The sequence below is a fragment of the Saimiri boliviensis genome, chromosome 2, assembly GCF_048565385.1.
Source record: "Saimiri boliviensis isolate mSaiBol1 chromosome 2, mSaiBol1.pri, whole genome shotgun sequence".
In the NCBI taxonomy this organism is placed as follows: Eukaryota; Metazoa; Chordata; class Mammalia; order Primates; family Cebidae; genus Saimiri; species Saimiri boliviensis.
Window position 1 is genome coordinate 208,463,871 of NC_133450.1, and position 17,659 is coordinate 208,481,529.

Sequence of the window (17,659 nt, forward strand, 5' to 3'; positions counted from 1 at the left end):
GCGCCATTGAACTCCAGCCTGGGTAACAAGAGCGAAACTCTGTCTCAAAAAAAAAAAAAAAAAAAAAAAGTTACAAAGTATCATTTATATCCAAGTTAATAGTTACGATTTTGTGGAAGGTTGGTTCAGATTGAATAACATATAGAAACCTTGCTATGGATGCTTTTGGAGGAGGCTTAGGCTGAAATTTTAGTAACTATTAATATCTTTTTACACCATTGCCTTTGGTATTTAAGACCTTATGTTTATGTGGCTTCAAGAATGGTTTCTTATTCTCTGGTTTTGTAACTTTAATAATTCTGTACTTGGAAAGATTAAGGATCGAGGCTTCATTCTTTTACAGTATCATAGTATGCAACCTTTCACGTAAAGAAAAAAAAAGGTGACATCAATCCATACACATGTATCTGTACATTTGTTCAAAAAGAAATACAGGAAGGTAAACCAGACACTAATGACATGGACTGCCTACAGAGAGTGGGTAAGAAAGGGTGGGGGAATGGAGACTGTCTGGAAAGAACAAAGGGTGAGCGGCATCTCCTTGAGAATATGTCTTTGTAAAGATTTCACTCTGGAATAATGATAGTGTATTACATACCAGGTAAATAAATAAATACCAACCAACCAAACGGACAGACAAAATCAACTGAGAATTGGGAAGGAGGTAAATTAAGTAAAATGCAAACATTAACAAATGAACTAACTCTGCAAAAAATAAATGAAATCATCATAGGGAAGGGAGTGGGAAAGTGAAGGACTAACCTAAGTAATACTGGAAAACAGTAGTCTGACTACAAATCGTAAAGCTAATGACAAAACTAACTATACACAATAGTTTACACTAGTTAATACTTTTTTTTCATAAGGTTATTAATTCTGAAACAACTTTAAATGCATTCTAAGATAGCAAATAAATAAATTTGCTATCAAATTATAGATAATGAGAGCCAGTTTTCTCATTTCTTAAGAAAGGAGTCATAATTAAAGGGTGAAGTCTAGAATGAACTGTGTAGTGTTGGCTTTGAAGCAGAGGTATTTCAATAAATTAATATGTGTACATAATATATAAATGTATTTATGTATGTGTATATAAATGTATTTATACACACTTGTATGCACACACACATAAATCATATTTTTGTGTGTGTGTATATATATATATATATATATATATACAGTTACAATGATGTAGATGTAGATGTGTGTGCCTGTGTGTGTGTATGTGTGTGCATACTTGTACTTTTTTATTTTTGTCTGCTGAGAGGGCCTAGAAGTAATAATACTACAATACTGCAAATATAATGAGCACACTTAGAGTTTCAAAATAGTTGATAAATACTATTTTTAAAATAAATGAAAAGGAGAAATGAATTCATTTAAGTACCAGATTATTTCAGTGCTAGTACAAGAAATGCAAGATGAGCCTGGGACAACTTATGGTGCCAAGAAATATGGGAATGCTCCAAAAATGATGGGGCCTCTAAAAGGATGTACCAGTTAATCTAAAGAAGCTTTCACTTGTAAATTTTATGACACAGTCAGCAACAAAATAAATACTAACAGTAATGGATTGTAACCCATAAAACAAAGAAAATAGCCTTGGTTGTTTTATATTGACATAAACAAATAAATAAATGACGGAGAGTGAAAGCTCTTTCCTTAGCGGAATTCCAACTTCTATATGAAGAAAGATAGACGGGCTGCATCACTTGGCAAACACTACAGAAATAGTTGTTGCAGGTAAGATCTATCAATGCAAACTAAAATTAGTGGGTAAAGTTATAATGAGAAACAAGACTTTTGCATGAGAAACGAGATTTTTATAGAAACAATATTTTTCTACAAAACAACATATTTATAGAAAGTACCTCCCCATAAGATACTTATGATACTTATTAAATACGTGGGAGAAGACAATAACTTTACATTGGAAAACCAGGCAGAAACGACATCAATCAATGATGAACTTTAATACAGCCAGCCATAAAATACGTGGACATTCTTTACCTTCTAATATTATGCGCTAAGAAGAACATAGCATCATTTTTGTGATATTCTTGCCAAAAACCGCATTTTCTAAATTTAAATATGAGGGAAGAGCAGATGGTAGACATTCTACCAAATAATGAAGCTGTATTCTTCCAAGTGTCATAGTCATACACAAAAAGTTTAAAAAATAAAAATTAAAAAGTCTGAAGACCTGCCCCAGTTTCAAGAAGACTAAGGAAAAACGGCACTGGAAAGTAACCTGTAACCTATAACCAGGACTGAATCCTGGGTCTGACCAAGGATGCCAGTGGGACAACCAGCAAACTCCACATCAGGTTTGCAGGTTAGTTACTAGAACTGCACCCATGTCCGTTTCATAGTTTGATAATTATACCAAGGTTATGAAACATCAGGAAATGTTAGGTGAAGGGTAAACAGAAACATTGTGTACTTTGTTTTTCAACTTTTTTGTAAATTTATTTTTTTTCTTAAATCAAAAAGTAATAATAAAATAAAAGCTTTATTCCTGCAATTAGGTCTCTGCTGTTAGAAACAAGATGGTCACAACAAGAGATCTGCTGCCAGAATCCGGTGTATCTCAATATCCTGTATAGTTCTATGGGGTTTTCTGTCTGACTTCTTTAGAATCCCAGCATCAAAAAATTCATATTCAGAATCTGTGGGTAATAAAAATGGCAAAACACCAACCCACACTGTGCCAGGTGCTATGTTGGGCACTATATTTACATCTCTGTGTCATTCATTATTTTGTATCATGTCATTTTCCTGTCCTCTACTGCATACAGTTTTCATTCTGTTTTATAGAAAGAGAAGGTCCAAACCAGTCCAATCCTCTTTCTGAACACAGAGAGAAAACAGCTTAATTGAAAATTGCTGTTTTTCTTCCCCCTAAGTTGGTAAAAATCATTTTCCATTTCTTCAGTCAGTTGAGAGTCACTGCCCTCCAGGAAATGAGGAACGTTTCCCTGGACTTTATTTTTCTATGTGCCATAAAATTATTATGATTTTGTTTCATTTTAGGGTTGAGGTAGGGATGTCAGAGGAGAAATGCATTAGGGCAAGGAAGTCAATAATATACAAAACTATAAGACGCTTTGAAAGATTGCCAGGAACAAGGTGAATAATTGGTGATGAACTGATGCATTTGGTTAGTTCCTATGAAATGATCCTTATACCAAAATGAATTGCAAGCTATTTCCTTTCTCTCTCTCTCTCTCTCTCTCTCTCTCTCTCTCTCTCTCTCTCTCTCTCTCTCTCCCCTCTCTCTCTCACACACACACACACACACACACACAGACACACAGACACAGACAGACAGACACACACACACACACACACACACACACACACACGTATACAGTCTGTTCTTGAGCTCCTTTCAAACTTAACAAATTGATCATATTGTTGATTTAGAGTGTCCAGAAAGTCAGTCATTCACCTTCTCTTTTACTCCCAAGGCTTTGTCATAACATTGGCACACATTTACTTGCATGCAATCTTAGGCACCTGGTCCCCCTGCTACGTGATGGGCTAAACTGCTGCCTCCTGTAGAACTTTCCTGCTCTGACCTGAGCATGATCTGCCCAACAAAACAAATCTACTTTATCATCAGTATCTACCTGCGAACAATAGCCCACAAGTTTTGACCTGCCATAGAAGACTTTCTGAGATCTGCCTTCTGTCCTCGTTTTCACTGGATGCTACAAAACCCTTAATATCTTTCCTTTTTAACTTTTATTTAGAGGTGCAAGTGCAGGTTTGTTACGTAGGAAAATTTGTGTTATGAGGGTTTGTTGTTAAATTAATATTTATTCCCTGCAAATTTATTATCTGACACTTCTCGTCACCCTGCCTTTATTCACATAGCCTCTCCACTAGGAATAAGTATCCTTTGTCCTCATCTCAACTCATCAAAATTCTGTCTCTCATGCCCATATAAGTGAGACTTCTTTCTTGAAACCCTCCCCAAATTTTCTGAATGAGAATTCAGCATTCCCCTTTGTCCTCGCCTTGCAATTTTTGTTTTTCAGTTATTCTCTTAGTAACCTGCCTCCAATTTTTTTGCAGGCAGCCGTCTCTATTCCTTGACTGAAAAGATCTTGAACATAGGCAGGGAATTTGTGTTTTAGTGTCTGTTCTGCTTAGGAATGCAGAGGTACGGTTCTGAAAGATTGTAACTGAAAGGTTTAAGAGGAAAGGTTGCAATAGAGAGACAGAGACATATGATAACATAGTTTAGTAAAGTAGAATATCTTCTATGGAACATAGCACACCACCATGATTCTGGAAAAAGTTAAAGTGCTACTCTGTGTATGTTTTTACAGCAATAGCTTACGATTTTTTATATTATTAATACTTAAAAACCTACTGGGTTAGGCTTTTCTTATTTTTCTCATGAGAAAATTGAGAGTTGGACCAGGATTATGGCTTGCTCAAGTCTATCCAGGGGCGGAACAAAGACTTATAACTACACAGATTTAGGTGAAAGCCAGAACCTGGAAAAGAATTCCATAGAAAAGGTGTAGTGGGGAATATACCATACTTGGAGGTCCACAGATTTAATCTCTAGTTCCAGCTTGCCCATTTAACAGTTTAGTGGTCTAAGGCACATCCTTTTATATTTTTCCAGGCTTTTCTTTCCTGTTTATAGGTCTACAGATAGATTTTTCTAAGGATACCTGCACTTAAAAAGTGATTCTTGAGTTATGTCCATAATGGAGGGTCCATGTAGTCAGTATAAGAGGCCCCCAAATCCCTGAACTGTTAGAGACTCAGTCTTCTTCATTTGTCTTTTGGTGCTTTACTTTGCTCATCAAAAGCGTGCTCTGTTTTGTTCGTGGTCAACATATAATCTCTGTTAGCCAGTGTTTCTTCATGCAGGCTGTGATAGACAAGCATTGCTGTGACCACAGGAGAGAGTCTAGTGCACTGGTTAAGAACATGAACTATGGAGCAAATGGCCTGGGCTTGCATTTCAGCTTCATCCCAAACTAGCAGTGCCTCACTTTCCCCACCTGCAAAATGACAACAGCTATAGTATTCTTAAAGTAATGGTAACAACCACTATTATTGCACCACCCTAATGTTTATCTCACGGGACTCCTTGAGCATTCATGACACCCCACACGTAAGTCTCTAAGAACAGTGCCTCTTGTAAATGGTAGCTATTTTTATTCTTATGCCAACCACTCAGGCCTACTGGGAAGATCAAATGAGAACAGTTTGTAAACTTTAAAGTATTATGCTAATGGAAAATAAAGACTTAGTAGAACTAATTTTATTACTATTATTTAAAACTAGGAAAAATGTGCCCTCTTGTTCTAAAATCTTTCTGGGGTCATAAGCTAAATATCCCAAAGAACGATTCATGCCATTTATAGGAGATAGTTTTATTCTCTCTAAGATATTTTCAAAGTTAATTTTACAGTAGACTTTCTCCAAAATACCTTTTGTTGGAACCAGTTTGTAGACTTGTTTTTTTAAGGACTTCATTTTAAACATTCCCCCTCCCAAAGTTAGAAAAAAATACATAAATGTAAAGAAATAACACAAGTTACAAACTACAAAAGGCATTTTTAGTGTGCAAAGATTTCCAAATAGAAGTAGATATATACTCTCCACCGACAGCTTGTCTCTATACATTTATATTCAGATAGTAACTTTAGGCTGTAAACTCAGGACTCAGTAAGGAAAATTATCTTTTCATGTCGGAAGCATACAGGTGCAAAATAAAATGGATGGATGACACATGCTGTTCCTATCATTTACAAAGTAACCTGTAAGAGCCGAATAATACAAAATTTTTAAAACATAACACCTATATACGAACTGAATGTATATGAGCAGAAAACAACCTGAGAAATGATTTAAGCCAGTTTCTAAACTGGTTTATTGTTGTCATTTGTACAACCATCCTATTCTTTGGTTATATTATAAAAAGGGAATTGTTGCGGAAAAGGGGTGGGTACTAAGGAGTTGGTCAACCTAGTACATATAAAATATTGATTTCAACCCAACACCTGTGTTTTTGGACAAGTTTCCATTTACAAGTAACTATCTACAAAGAGCTAGACTGATGTGTATCAATGGAATATTCAAAATATATACAGGGCCAGTCATGGTGGCTCACGCCTATAATCTCAGCACTTCGGGAGGCTGAGGAGGGTGGATCATTTGAGGTAAGGATTCTGAGACCAGCCTGGCCAACATGGTGAAATCTGTCTCTACTAAAAATACAAAAATTAGCCAGGCAGTAGTGCCTGTAATGCCAGCCACTCCAGAGGCTGGGGCAGGAGAATCACTTCAGCCTGGGAAGCAGAGGTTGCGGTGAGCTGAAATCATGCCACTGCGCTCCAGTCTGGGAGACAGAGTGAGACCCTGTCTCAAAAAATAAAAATGAAAATGAAAAATAAAATGAAATATATACAGAAATAAATATGCTGAATCACTTGTAAGGGTGAAATTCTTTCCCCTTGGGGGCACTGAGCAGGAATGGGAGGACTGATGAACAAAACTGACTGTGGAATTATTCATGAAGTCAATTCTTGACTCAGGCCTTAGAAACAAGATTTCTTTAAATGTAATGACTGCTGGAAACAGCATGGTAAGAAGAGCTGGGAGCAGGGAGATGAGGGAGAAGGTGGCGATTTTAGGAGTAAATTGCAGCAACAAAGGGATGAAGACAAGGATTGTGGCTCAGGTTATTTGGATGTTACTGGACATGTTGTGTTTAAAGACTAACAAGAGGTCAAGAGCTGGGAAAGATCAGGTGAAGATCCTTGAATGTTTTTGAGCTGGCTTAGCTCTATCTGTCCTCAAGTCTGTCCATAATCACCTTCCCAAGGAAGTAACTCCACAAGGATTTTCCACAGATGACTAGTTCCGTGTGATGCTATGCGAAAAGAAAAAAAAAAAAAAAAACACCAAATTTCCATTTCAAATAAACTTGGAAAAATTGGCATAAGTCAAATTAAACATATTTCATTTGCAAAAAAAAAAAAAATGTTGCTAAAAAGATCAAGGGAGAGGCAGAGAAAAACTAAGGAAGGAACTTGGAGTGGGAAAGAAAGATGGATAAGGAGACCAGTCTGGGAGCAAAACAGGAATGCAGACAGGTGATTGACCAACACCGAAAATTCCTTGAAGTTTCTAAAGCAAGTGGGACTATTCTGTCTAAGAAAACTGAGTGTAGCAAATAAGGGAAACTATCCTGAATCAAAAGTTTGCTTCAGGTTGGCCCTATTATAGATATAGATATACTATAAACCATGGAATGAGATAGCCTAGAAAATTACTGTTAGAAGAGATCTTGGAGGCTTTCTAGTATGAACTTCTTTCTTGATCTCTCCATATAAAAGTGTCCACTCACTTTTTTATGTTGTTTTTAGCAGACAAGATCCACTTAATCCATTGTGACGTATCTTCTTGTTTGACCTCTTAGAAGCTCAGAGCTTAATTTAATGTAATACTCAATTGCAGCAACTGTTACCTATTATGTTTCCAATATAACCATATCTTCCCTTCTTGCAAATATAGCAAGAAAATCTGCAATGGCTCAAGGGCTATTCTAGGCTCTGTGAGGGCCACAACAATGCTTCAAAGAGCTCCAACTGGCAATGGGAAATGTATTTTTCCACATTGATTAATTCATTAACTCCTGAAGTTATTGAATGTCAATCATGTACCAGAATCTTTGCCAAGAACCTTAAGAGATGTAAAGAATAAAAGTTAAAGAAATATTCTCTGTATTTATTATCTTAATAATATGTTAATCTTCATCTATTGAGAATAAATTTTATAAATATGCAAATTATCTTAAAAATTGGTTATGGTGAGTTGTCAAACAGATATGAAATTTTTACTGCAGGTCCTTTGAGATTTTTGTGGTACATACAGATCCATAAAATCCCAATCATGAAAAGACACAAATCTAAGTGTGAAAGATCTATCTGAGTGTCAATGGAAACCCTTTAAAATGATGGGACTTACACTTTGTAATTTATCTGATTAGTCTTCCTGTCAGATCTTTATAACTGAATCACCTTAGATTTGGGATAATTACCCAAGGACATTTACACTATTTTGAAGGTGAATTCCAACCTCATTCATTCAGCATGTGTTTGGCATGTCCTTGTCTAATGCCAAGTCCTGGGCTAGGCAAAAGGACATGGAGATTGTTTCTGAGTTTCCTGATTGAGGGATTCTGGTTCAGAGCCCTCTGCCAATCACTACTGTAAATATATTATCTCAGTGCTCAGCAGAGAAAATTCATGTTCCAATTTTATGATTGAGTAACCACTGTGACCAATCTCTGGGCAGAGCCATCAGGAAATAACTGCTATTTAGCCTCACATGTCTTTGTTAAGCTTTATGCCTACACAATAGGAGGATTATACAAGGAAGTAAAAGATAAGTTGACAATACCTAATATAAACACATTCTTTTCAGAACAGAGCAAACTACATGAGATGGGAAACATGGCAAATGTTTCACAGAAACTACTGAATAAGATTTAGGATGTGCATTGGACATTCTCTGACATGTTTTGGTCCTCACTTTTGGCCAAATTAGTCTGTCAACAGTATCTACTTGGTGCCTACAATGTAGAGTGGCTTGCATTTGGCACTGAAGATGGAAAAAATAAGAAAAGATCAGAGACATTTCTGGAGACAACTCCAGAGGGCACCATTCACAAAGATTGCAGTATAAATGGCACCCTCTAAAATCATGCAATGCACAATTTCTACAATGATGTAAACTGAGACTAAGAAACATTTCTCACTTCTATATTTTTATATATTAATAGAGATGGCTTAATCTGGTAAAAATACAAAGCCATGAACAAAAAAAATGCTGATGAGAGAGAATAGTATTAACTGTAAACTTGAGGTTTAGAAGCAAGGACAAGGAGTTAGATTTGTCAGGCTCAGATTCAAATCCAGACTTCAGAGCAACATTAGGAATCCATGATGAAGGCTGATGGGAAAACAGAGATGATTAGAGGGTGAGACTGAAATTAGAAACTTGTGTTTAAGATTTGTCAGTAGAAAGCTAATAGCTGGAGAGATGAGATGTGGTGATTTTATAATGGAAATAGATCATAGAATTAGAACAGACACAAGAGATGTTTGGGATTAGACCTTGGCAAACCTCTACTTAAGGAACAGGATTAAGGTAGGAGAACCTAGAAAAGAAGCTGGAAGCTTGTGCATTCATCCCCAGGGTCACTGGGTGAATGGTAGTGGCATATCACAGACCACAAAGATTGTCAAATCCACAAAGACTCTGTGGATTTCCAAATTGTTGTTTGGCAAAGTCTGGTTTGCCATATAAGGGCACAGATTGTCATTTTTCACAAATTCCAACCTTCTGTTTCTTAAGCTATGCCTCAATTGCATTTGTCAATTCCATCAAGGATATTTCCTGGTGGTGAGGAAACTTTAAATCCCACAAAATCTTAAGAATTCTTTTTTTTTTTTAAGTAGTATTTAGATAGTAAAAGACTTTAAATTACCCATTGTTTTATATTTAGGGGGAGCTGTATTTCATATTCAAGGGGAGACTCAACAAACATCCTATGAATTCAATAGATGGGCAGAAATTAACAGACATTCCTTCCATTCTGTGGGTGTTTAATCCATCCCTGACAGTGTGACAGTGCTAGAGACTGCAATAAATTGGCGAACAAAGCTGACACAATCCTTTCTTAGCAAATTGATATTCTAACAGGAGAAACATACAGCAAAGTAACAATAAAGACAGCAAAGAAGTACATACATAAAAATGTTCTGTGAACAGGAGATAAAAAAAAGGAATCACAGAGGACCACAGTTTAGACTGCGCAGTGATGGAAAGCCATTCTGAGGTGATACCTTAGTAGAGACCTCGAAGGTAAGAAAGTGAAACCTCATGAAGAGGCTGAAAAAGAAATATTTCACACAGAGAATGGCATTCACAAAGGCTCTAAGAGTAGCACGAGCTAGATAAGTTTAAGGAGGTGGCTAGAAGAGACAAAGAGTGAAAAGAATTAACATGGGAGGAGTTGGGAATGGGTTCATTGCTTTATGTTAAGAATGTTTAAGGCAAACAATAATGGAGTGAAAATCACCTTGGAATGACTATCGACACCATCCAGGAACTGCTGGGCTAAGTTCATGGTGATCAGTGAGAGACAGAGATGGCTGAATTCAATGATATGCATAAAGACAGAATTTACAGGGTTTGTTTATGGACCAGTGCATAGAGCCAAATACAGGAGAATTTTAGGGATGACTCCCAGGTTTTTTATTTGAGAAACAGGATGGATGATTGAGCCATTTACTAAGAGGAAGATAATGAGGTAGTGCCATGTTTCAGGAGGAAAATCCAGTTTTATTTTAAATGTGCTAAACTTGAAATATCTGCGAATGATGTAGTCAAAGACAAGAATAGCAAAATTTGAAAGTGAAAAGTAATTCTTTTTCCTGTAGAAAAAAAAAAAAAAAGGATAGGATTCTCAACGAAGTGAACAAAAATGTGATCAGATCATTTATTTGCTTAAGCTTTTCAATGGTCTTATTTTTCCTCCCGGATAAGGATCCTGATACTTAGCTGGATGTTCAAGGCTCTCTGTGGTTTGTCCACAACCACTACCCCTACTTATCCCACATTCCAACACAGCAGGAAGTCCCTCATTTTATAAAGTATTCATTTCTGAAATGGGGAATATCTTTTTCCCTCCTTCTCAAGTGCATATGATCTAAATGGAGTGGTACTACAAGAAAGAAGGGAGTAGAAAAGGAAGTGTTGCTTTTTCTTTTTCTTTTTTTTTAACAGTATTATAATTCCTTTAAAAATTATTATTATACTTTAAGTTCTGGGATACATCTGCAGAGCATGCAGGTTTGTTACATAGGTATACACATGCCATGGTAGTTTGCTGCACCGATCATCCTGCCATCTACTTTAGGTGTTCCTCCTAATGCTATCCCTCTCCTAATCCCCTACTCCGCAACAGGCCCTGGTGTGTGATGGTCCCCTCCCTGTGTTCTTGTGTTTGTTCTCATCGTTCAACTCTCATTTATGAGTGAGAACATACAGTGTTTGGTTTTCTGTTCTTGTATTAGTTTGCTGAGAATGATGGTTTCCAGCTTCATCCATGTCCCTGCAAAGGACATGGGCCCATCCTTTTTTATGGCTGCATAGTAATCCATGGTGCATATGTGCCACATTTTTTTAATAGGCAATACCTTTCAGTACATAGGCATGGGCAAAGACTAAAACACCAAATGCAACAAAAACCAAAATTGACAAATGGGATCTAATTAAACTAAAGAGCTTCTGCACAGCAAAAAAACTATCATCAGAGTGAACAGGCAACCAACAGAATGGGAGAAAATTTTTGCAATCTATCCATCTGACAAAGGGCTAATATCTAGAATCTACAAAGAACTTAAACAAATTTACAAGAAAAAACAAACAACCCATCAAAAAGTAGGCAAAGGATATGAACAGACACTTCTCAAAAGAAGACATTTATGTAGCCAACAAACATATGAACAAAAGCTCATAGTCACTGGTAATTAGATAATATTGCTTTTTCTGATCCATGAATCATTGGTTTATGGACCAAGGCTGTTGTAATAAGGATGATTTTGAAAAGTAAAACATAAATACTTGCTAAGGTCCTATTTTTTGTTCATTTGTTTGCTTTTCTGCTTCAGCGAACCAGCTCACTGCACAAACTAGCTAGGAAAGGGGAAGGATTGGCTATAGATAAGCCCATGGCTGGATAAGAATGAGTTAAATTCCCAGAATGCTTAGCCCTTAGACCTTCTCTAAGAGGCAGAAATTGGGTTATTGATGGTAATAAAAATATACTCACTGTGTTTCACTGGGACAGTGACCTTGAAAATTCATTGGCTGATTGCCTATAATATGTATGGCAGGTACTTGGAATTCTAAGGGGAGGTAATAACAGGGGAGGTGCATTATTCTTTCTCAGAGAACTTGTAGTATCAGGGAAAGATATAAATGCAGAATTCAAGGTTGGAAGCTGTCAGTCCTCAGGAATCAAAGACACTTAAATTGTTACTAGAAATAAGATAGTGTAGAGAGAACCTCTAGATGAGAATAATATTAAGAACTTTATGGAAGAGGATCTGTTTGAACTGGGCCTTAAATTACAGATAGGATTTTGACAACATGAAAAGAGAGAGATTTCAGGAGAAAAGTAGAATGGAACAGAGGCTGCAAGATCAATTATATGCTTGTCAAACTAGAAGTAGTTCAGTAAGCATGGAAAGTAAAATTGGAAGTAGAAGGTAAGGATGGAAAAAAAATTGGTTCTGGACTCAACCAATTGTTGCCTCTTCCGTATCTAACCTACCAACCTCACAATTCTGAGCCTGAAAGATTTGATATGGGATTAGCTCCACTCTCAGCTCTACAGAAGGGGGTCCTGATTAAATTGAATTTATCCTTGTATCTCATTTTCATATTCAAAAGGATTAATCCAGGGATGTTAGCTGGTGGCAGTAAAGGAGATACTCTTTTATGGGTTTTTAGCATGCAAACCTCTTTATCTTCAATACATATTATAGGATTCTACTCCCTTTTTCTTGCTGGATGTAGACATGAAAATCTGAAGTTCTGTGATCAGAAGAAAAGTAAATAATAAAAATAATCTGGCACTGAATAAGCAACACTAAAAATTAAAAAGAAGAAGAACTGAGTCCTGACATCATTGTGCCCGTGGATTAAACCTTACATGAGAGCAGTGCTATTTCTAAATTTTTAAGTTCCATGAGCCAATAAATCCTCCTTATGTTTTAAGCCAGTTTACTAGGATTTTCTATTACTTGCCACTAAAAGCATCTTGATACAGAATCCTTGAAAAGTACATTAAGGCTTTGTTGGCAATAAGAGATCTGCTGATATCTGTGTCTCCCAGAATGCCATAATGTGGAAAGTAATCCTTATGGTAGTGGGTAATGCAGAACACCATTAAGTCAGGATAGTCCAAAACAGAGGCCATGAAAGTTAGCCAGTCTTTTAAATTGAGATTAGTCTTATTTTGCTCTCATTCCCTGCCTAGTCATTTGACTTCTGTCTTTGTCTCCCAGAAGAGGAAAGGAAGTAATTCTACTTGACTCTTTCCTTGAGAAGAGCTACCTCCCTTGGGCTTGGAGACTGACTCTATTTTTCTCTCTCCCACTGACTCCATGGATGTATTCATTTCTCTTTGGGTATTTAACACAAACCAGATAAGCCACAAAGTTATAATAACTTGAGTCAATTTCAATTCTAAGGCAAGTTGAATCTTCGGGGCCAATGCTTCAAGTACAAGATATTGTGATTTCAATGACAAGGAAACTGTTTGGGGAATTGCTTTCCCAAACTTTTCTGCCAGCGTTTAGATTATAGCATGCAGTTCATGAGTACATTATGAGTGATCCTCTTGAACTGTGTCAGAAAGTCCTCATAAATCACATTCAAGAAAATAGATTTCACTTCCATAGACATATATATGAAATTTAAGAATTTGGACAAGTGTAATAAATTCCAAACTGTAGGTCTATAGCAGTAACTTTCCATTTCAATTTGGAGATACAAATTTGGGGCGAGAAGGCTCTAATGGAAATAGCACGCTCTCTGAGAAATCAGAGGGCTACTTGACTTCTGGAATACTTGAAATACCTTATAAGGAATGATACCTCATTTTGGAATTTTAAAAAGCCTGAGTTATAGGTCCAGGTATTTGCGGGATTCCACCATGTCCCAGCTGTTAAACCTTTGACTTTTCATCAATGAAATGGGTTTAACCTTTCCATTTTATGGTAGAGTATAAAAGGAAAAATATTCCTGCATAAATAAAATAATATTTACAATTTATTGTGCTCTTACTATGCTTCAGGGGTTGTGTCATAGATATTAGTATTTATCATTTATTTAACCCTTATATATGAGTCACTAAGTATTCATGTATACTAATACTTACATTTAATACTCACACCATTCAAATAATGTAGGTACCAGTATTACCATTCTAGATGAAAAAATTGAACAGAAATGTGAAGAATTTACCCAAAGTCACACAGGCAAATATGCTAGAACAGAGAATCAAAAAGAGGCAGTCTGATTTTTACAGAATGTTACTCTTCCTTTTCCTAGTAGCACTGAGAGTTGAATACTGGGAATACCATTTTATCAGAACAGAAAACTAAGACTCTTTGTGTTTTGTCCTACAATAACAGAATACCACAGACTGGGTGATTTATAAAGAAGAGAAATGTATGTTCTCATAGTTTTGGAGACTGGCATATTTAAGATCAAGGCACCCACATCTGATGAAGGCCTTCTTGCTTTGTCCGCACATGGTAGAAGGCAGAAGGGGAAGAGGGAGATGAACCCTATGTCCTCACATGGCAGAAGAGAGTGAGAGAGTAAAGCCATTCCTGCAAGCCTTTTTACAGTGCCATTAATTCCTTCACGAGGTAATATGGTTTGGCTGTGTCCCCACCCAAATCTCATCTTGAATTGTATCTTGCAAAATCCCATGTGTCATAGAAGGGACCTGGTGGAAGGTAATTGAATTAGGGGGGTGGGTTCTTCCCATGCTGTTCTCATGATAGTGAGTAAGTCTCATAAGATTTGATGGTTTTATAAAAGGCAGTTCCCCTGCACAAGCTCTCTCGCCTGCTGCCATATAAGATGTGACTTTGCCCCCCTCTGGCCTTTCACCGTGACTGTGAGGCCTCCTCAGACCTGTGGAACTGTGAGTCCATTACACCTTTTTTTCTTTATAAATTACCCATTCTCAGGTATTTTTTCATAGCAGTATGAAAATAGGCTAATATACAAGGGAAGAGCATTTATGACCTATACATCTTCCATGAGGCCACACCTCCTAATACTATTTCATTGGGGATTAATTTCAACATAAGTTTTGGAAGGTACAAAAATATTCAAACAATAGCTCTTATAGACTATATAGAACTCTCTCAGTTTCACTCAATTTTAAACTTAAAACATAACTCCAATATTCTTTTTTATCTTTCAGTTCACATACTGTGATATTTTCCTCATATACCCACTCTCTTCATTTCAAAATTTTCCATTTTATGTTTTCTACAAATTATATTCTCACCTTTCTCCTTCTGAGCTAGATTTGAGTAACTTACAAGAGGTCAAATAAACAAATTGCTGATCACTAGTTATGTTTTAAACCCATGTTCCTTTTAAGGAAACTGGTGGAAGAACTTTATGTGAACTCATGTTATATTGGCTCAAATGCATATCAGTTTAAACATGTAATTAGTAATTTCATTTTGAAGTTTACTATACTTTATATTTTTTAACTACATTCATGACCATATTGATATCTTACAATCATTAACACGTTATCATACACCCTTAATGCATGCCAAACTTATTCATTTCAAACTCAAATTTTAATCAAGATTAGGGAATTTGAGTTCTCACTCTTTATTACTGGTAAGTCACAGTCATATGTAGGACTGCTCTGTTGTTTTTTATGGTCAAGTTTGTAGATTTCTCTAAAATCCCTTTTTCTCTAAGATAGAAAATGTAAAATATTAGAATTTCCAGTTTTATTTTATCAATGGCTGCCACCTCAATCAACTTACATAGCCCCATCTCCATATTATATTGTTCAACATGCAAGATGTTAAGCAATGTAAGCAATGTAACATCGTGATTTGACTACACTAGCTAATTAAATGTTCTATTATAGAACCACCAAAATGCAAAAAATAAATTGGTCAGGTTAACATGAGAAGAAGCTATAAAAGCAATTGGATTCAGAATCATTAGAATTAGAAGGCATGCTATTACGAATGCCTCTGCATTAGATGCTCACATTGGCTCACATGATTATGGTGCTTTGTAGCTTGCAATAATCTTCCAAATCTCTTGTCTCCATTAATTTATATAAGCACTGTGTGAGGCAGGTATTGTTTTTTAAATTTTCTGAAAGTGAGGATCAGAGACATAACAGAATTTCCCAGGGTTCTGTTGTTAGCAAGTCACTGGGCTAGGATATATATCCAATTCTGATTCCAGAATCCAAGCACAATTCCTTATGCTGACATGGATATTATCAGTAGATAAAGGGTTAAAATTCCATAGGCTTTTATTCTGTCTTCTCTGGTCTTTACTGGACCCCCAATGAATGGCTTTGTTTTTCTCTGTTTTTGTCCCTTTCTATTCCTTTTACAGTTTTTTTTGGCCACATTCATAGAAAATGATGCCAATTAAAACTTTGCAAGGCCAAGGCTGGTTAATGTATCACTGACCAGACATTTCCCAGGATCTGGCCGAACTCTGGGTTCCTCGATTATGTGTATTCTGCCCCCTCCTGTCTGGAGCCCCTAAGAACCTTCCCTTGCCAGAGGTCAGGTCTCTTTGTCATTGGCCTTGGGCTCCATCCCTAAAGGATGGGCATCTTGTGAATGTCTACAGCTGGCGCACTTTCTGCATGCGGTTTTTACATGAGCACTTTAAAAATACAAAGCCCTTTCATTTTCTTTACTTTTTTCTTTCCCTTCCTTTCCTAGATGTAGGGCTTATCTGTAGGCTCCTCAACTTTCTCTGCCTCCGGTTGACATGTCAGGCCTACACGGGACCACACACTGACATAGTCTTAGCTCTAGCACTCTCACTTTAGTTGTGTTCTTCTGTCCTGAACTTTTGGTTCCCTGGGTCCCTCTCTAAACTATCTGTTTAAAGAGAAATGGGATTGAATCCAGGTCAGTTCAATGCCACAGCCAGCACCCTTTCTACCATCTCATGCTGGCATTTAAGCTGGGATTTGGAATACGGCGATCTGAAGACTTCTAGTTGATTCCCAGTATTCATTCTGCTCAGATTCTTTTTAGCAAAGACAGACATTTTAGAGCAATAGTTAGAATGTCTAGTTTTGGTTTCAGTGTCCATCAACTGGGTCAGTTTTCCCAGTCCTCTTCTCGGTAATGTTGAGCTGCACTTTTCAGCTGTGCACATTCTCACCCACCTAGAAGGTCACATTTGCCATCCTCTTTCTTTTTCTGCAATTAGGTGTTATCATGCCACAATATTCTGAGTAAAGAGATATACGCTGATGTAGTGTTCATGGGGTACTTATCCCTAAAAGGGAAGCTGTGTACCCATCCTAGTCTATGTTTTCTTTCTGATGCTTCGAATAATGTTTTAAGGGATGCCAGTGTGCAGCCATTTTGGTCCATGAGGTTGAGGTACACACCCCAGGGAAGAAAGAAGTAAAAAATCCTATGTCACTGATGTAAACAGACTCATCATACCAAATTCATACCTCCTTCTCATAGTATGCTTCAAGATGAAGGTAACTGATCTTCTATCTTATTTTAAAGCATTGTTGTTTATTTCTCTCACATACAACAGCAACCAGTTTCAATGAATACAGATTGATAGATCTTTAAAGAGATGAACAGAGAGAGTTAGAGGTTGATAAAGTAAAGGAAATTGACATGAATAGAGCAAATCTAATGTAGCTGTTGTAGGCTATATGTGGTCAAGAGAAAATATTTCAAAAGCATAGATTCTTCCAGAATTATCTGGTAGCTCCGTATTTAAACAACTTAACTATATTTTCCCAGCCCGTCTAGTCCTATGTGAAAGCATAAAGTCTGTGATC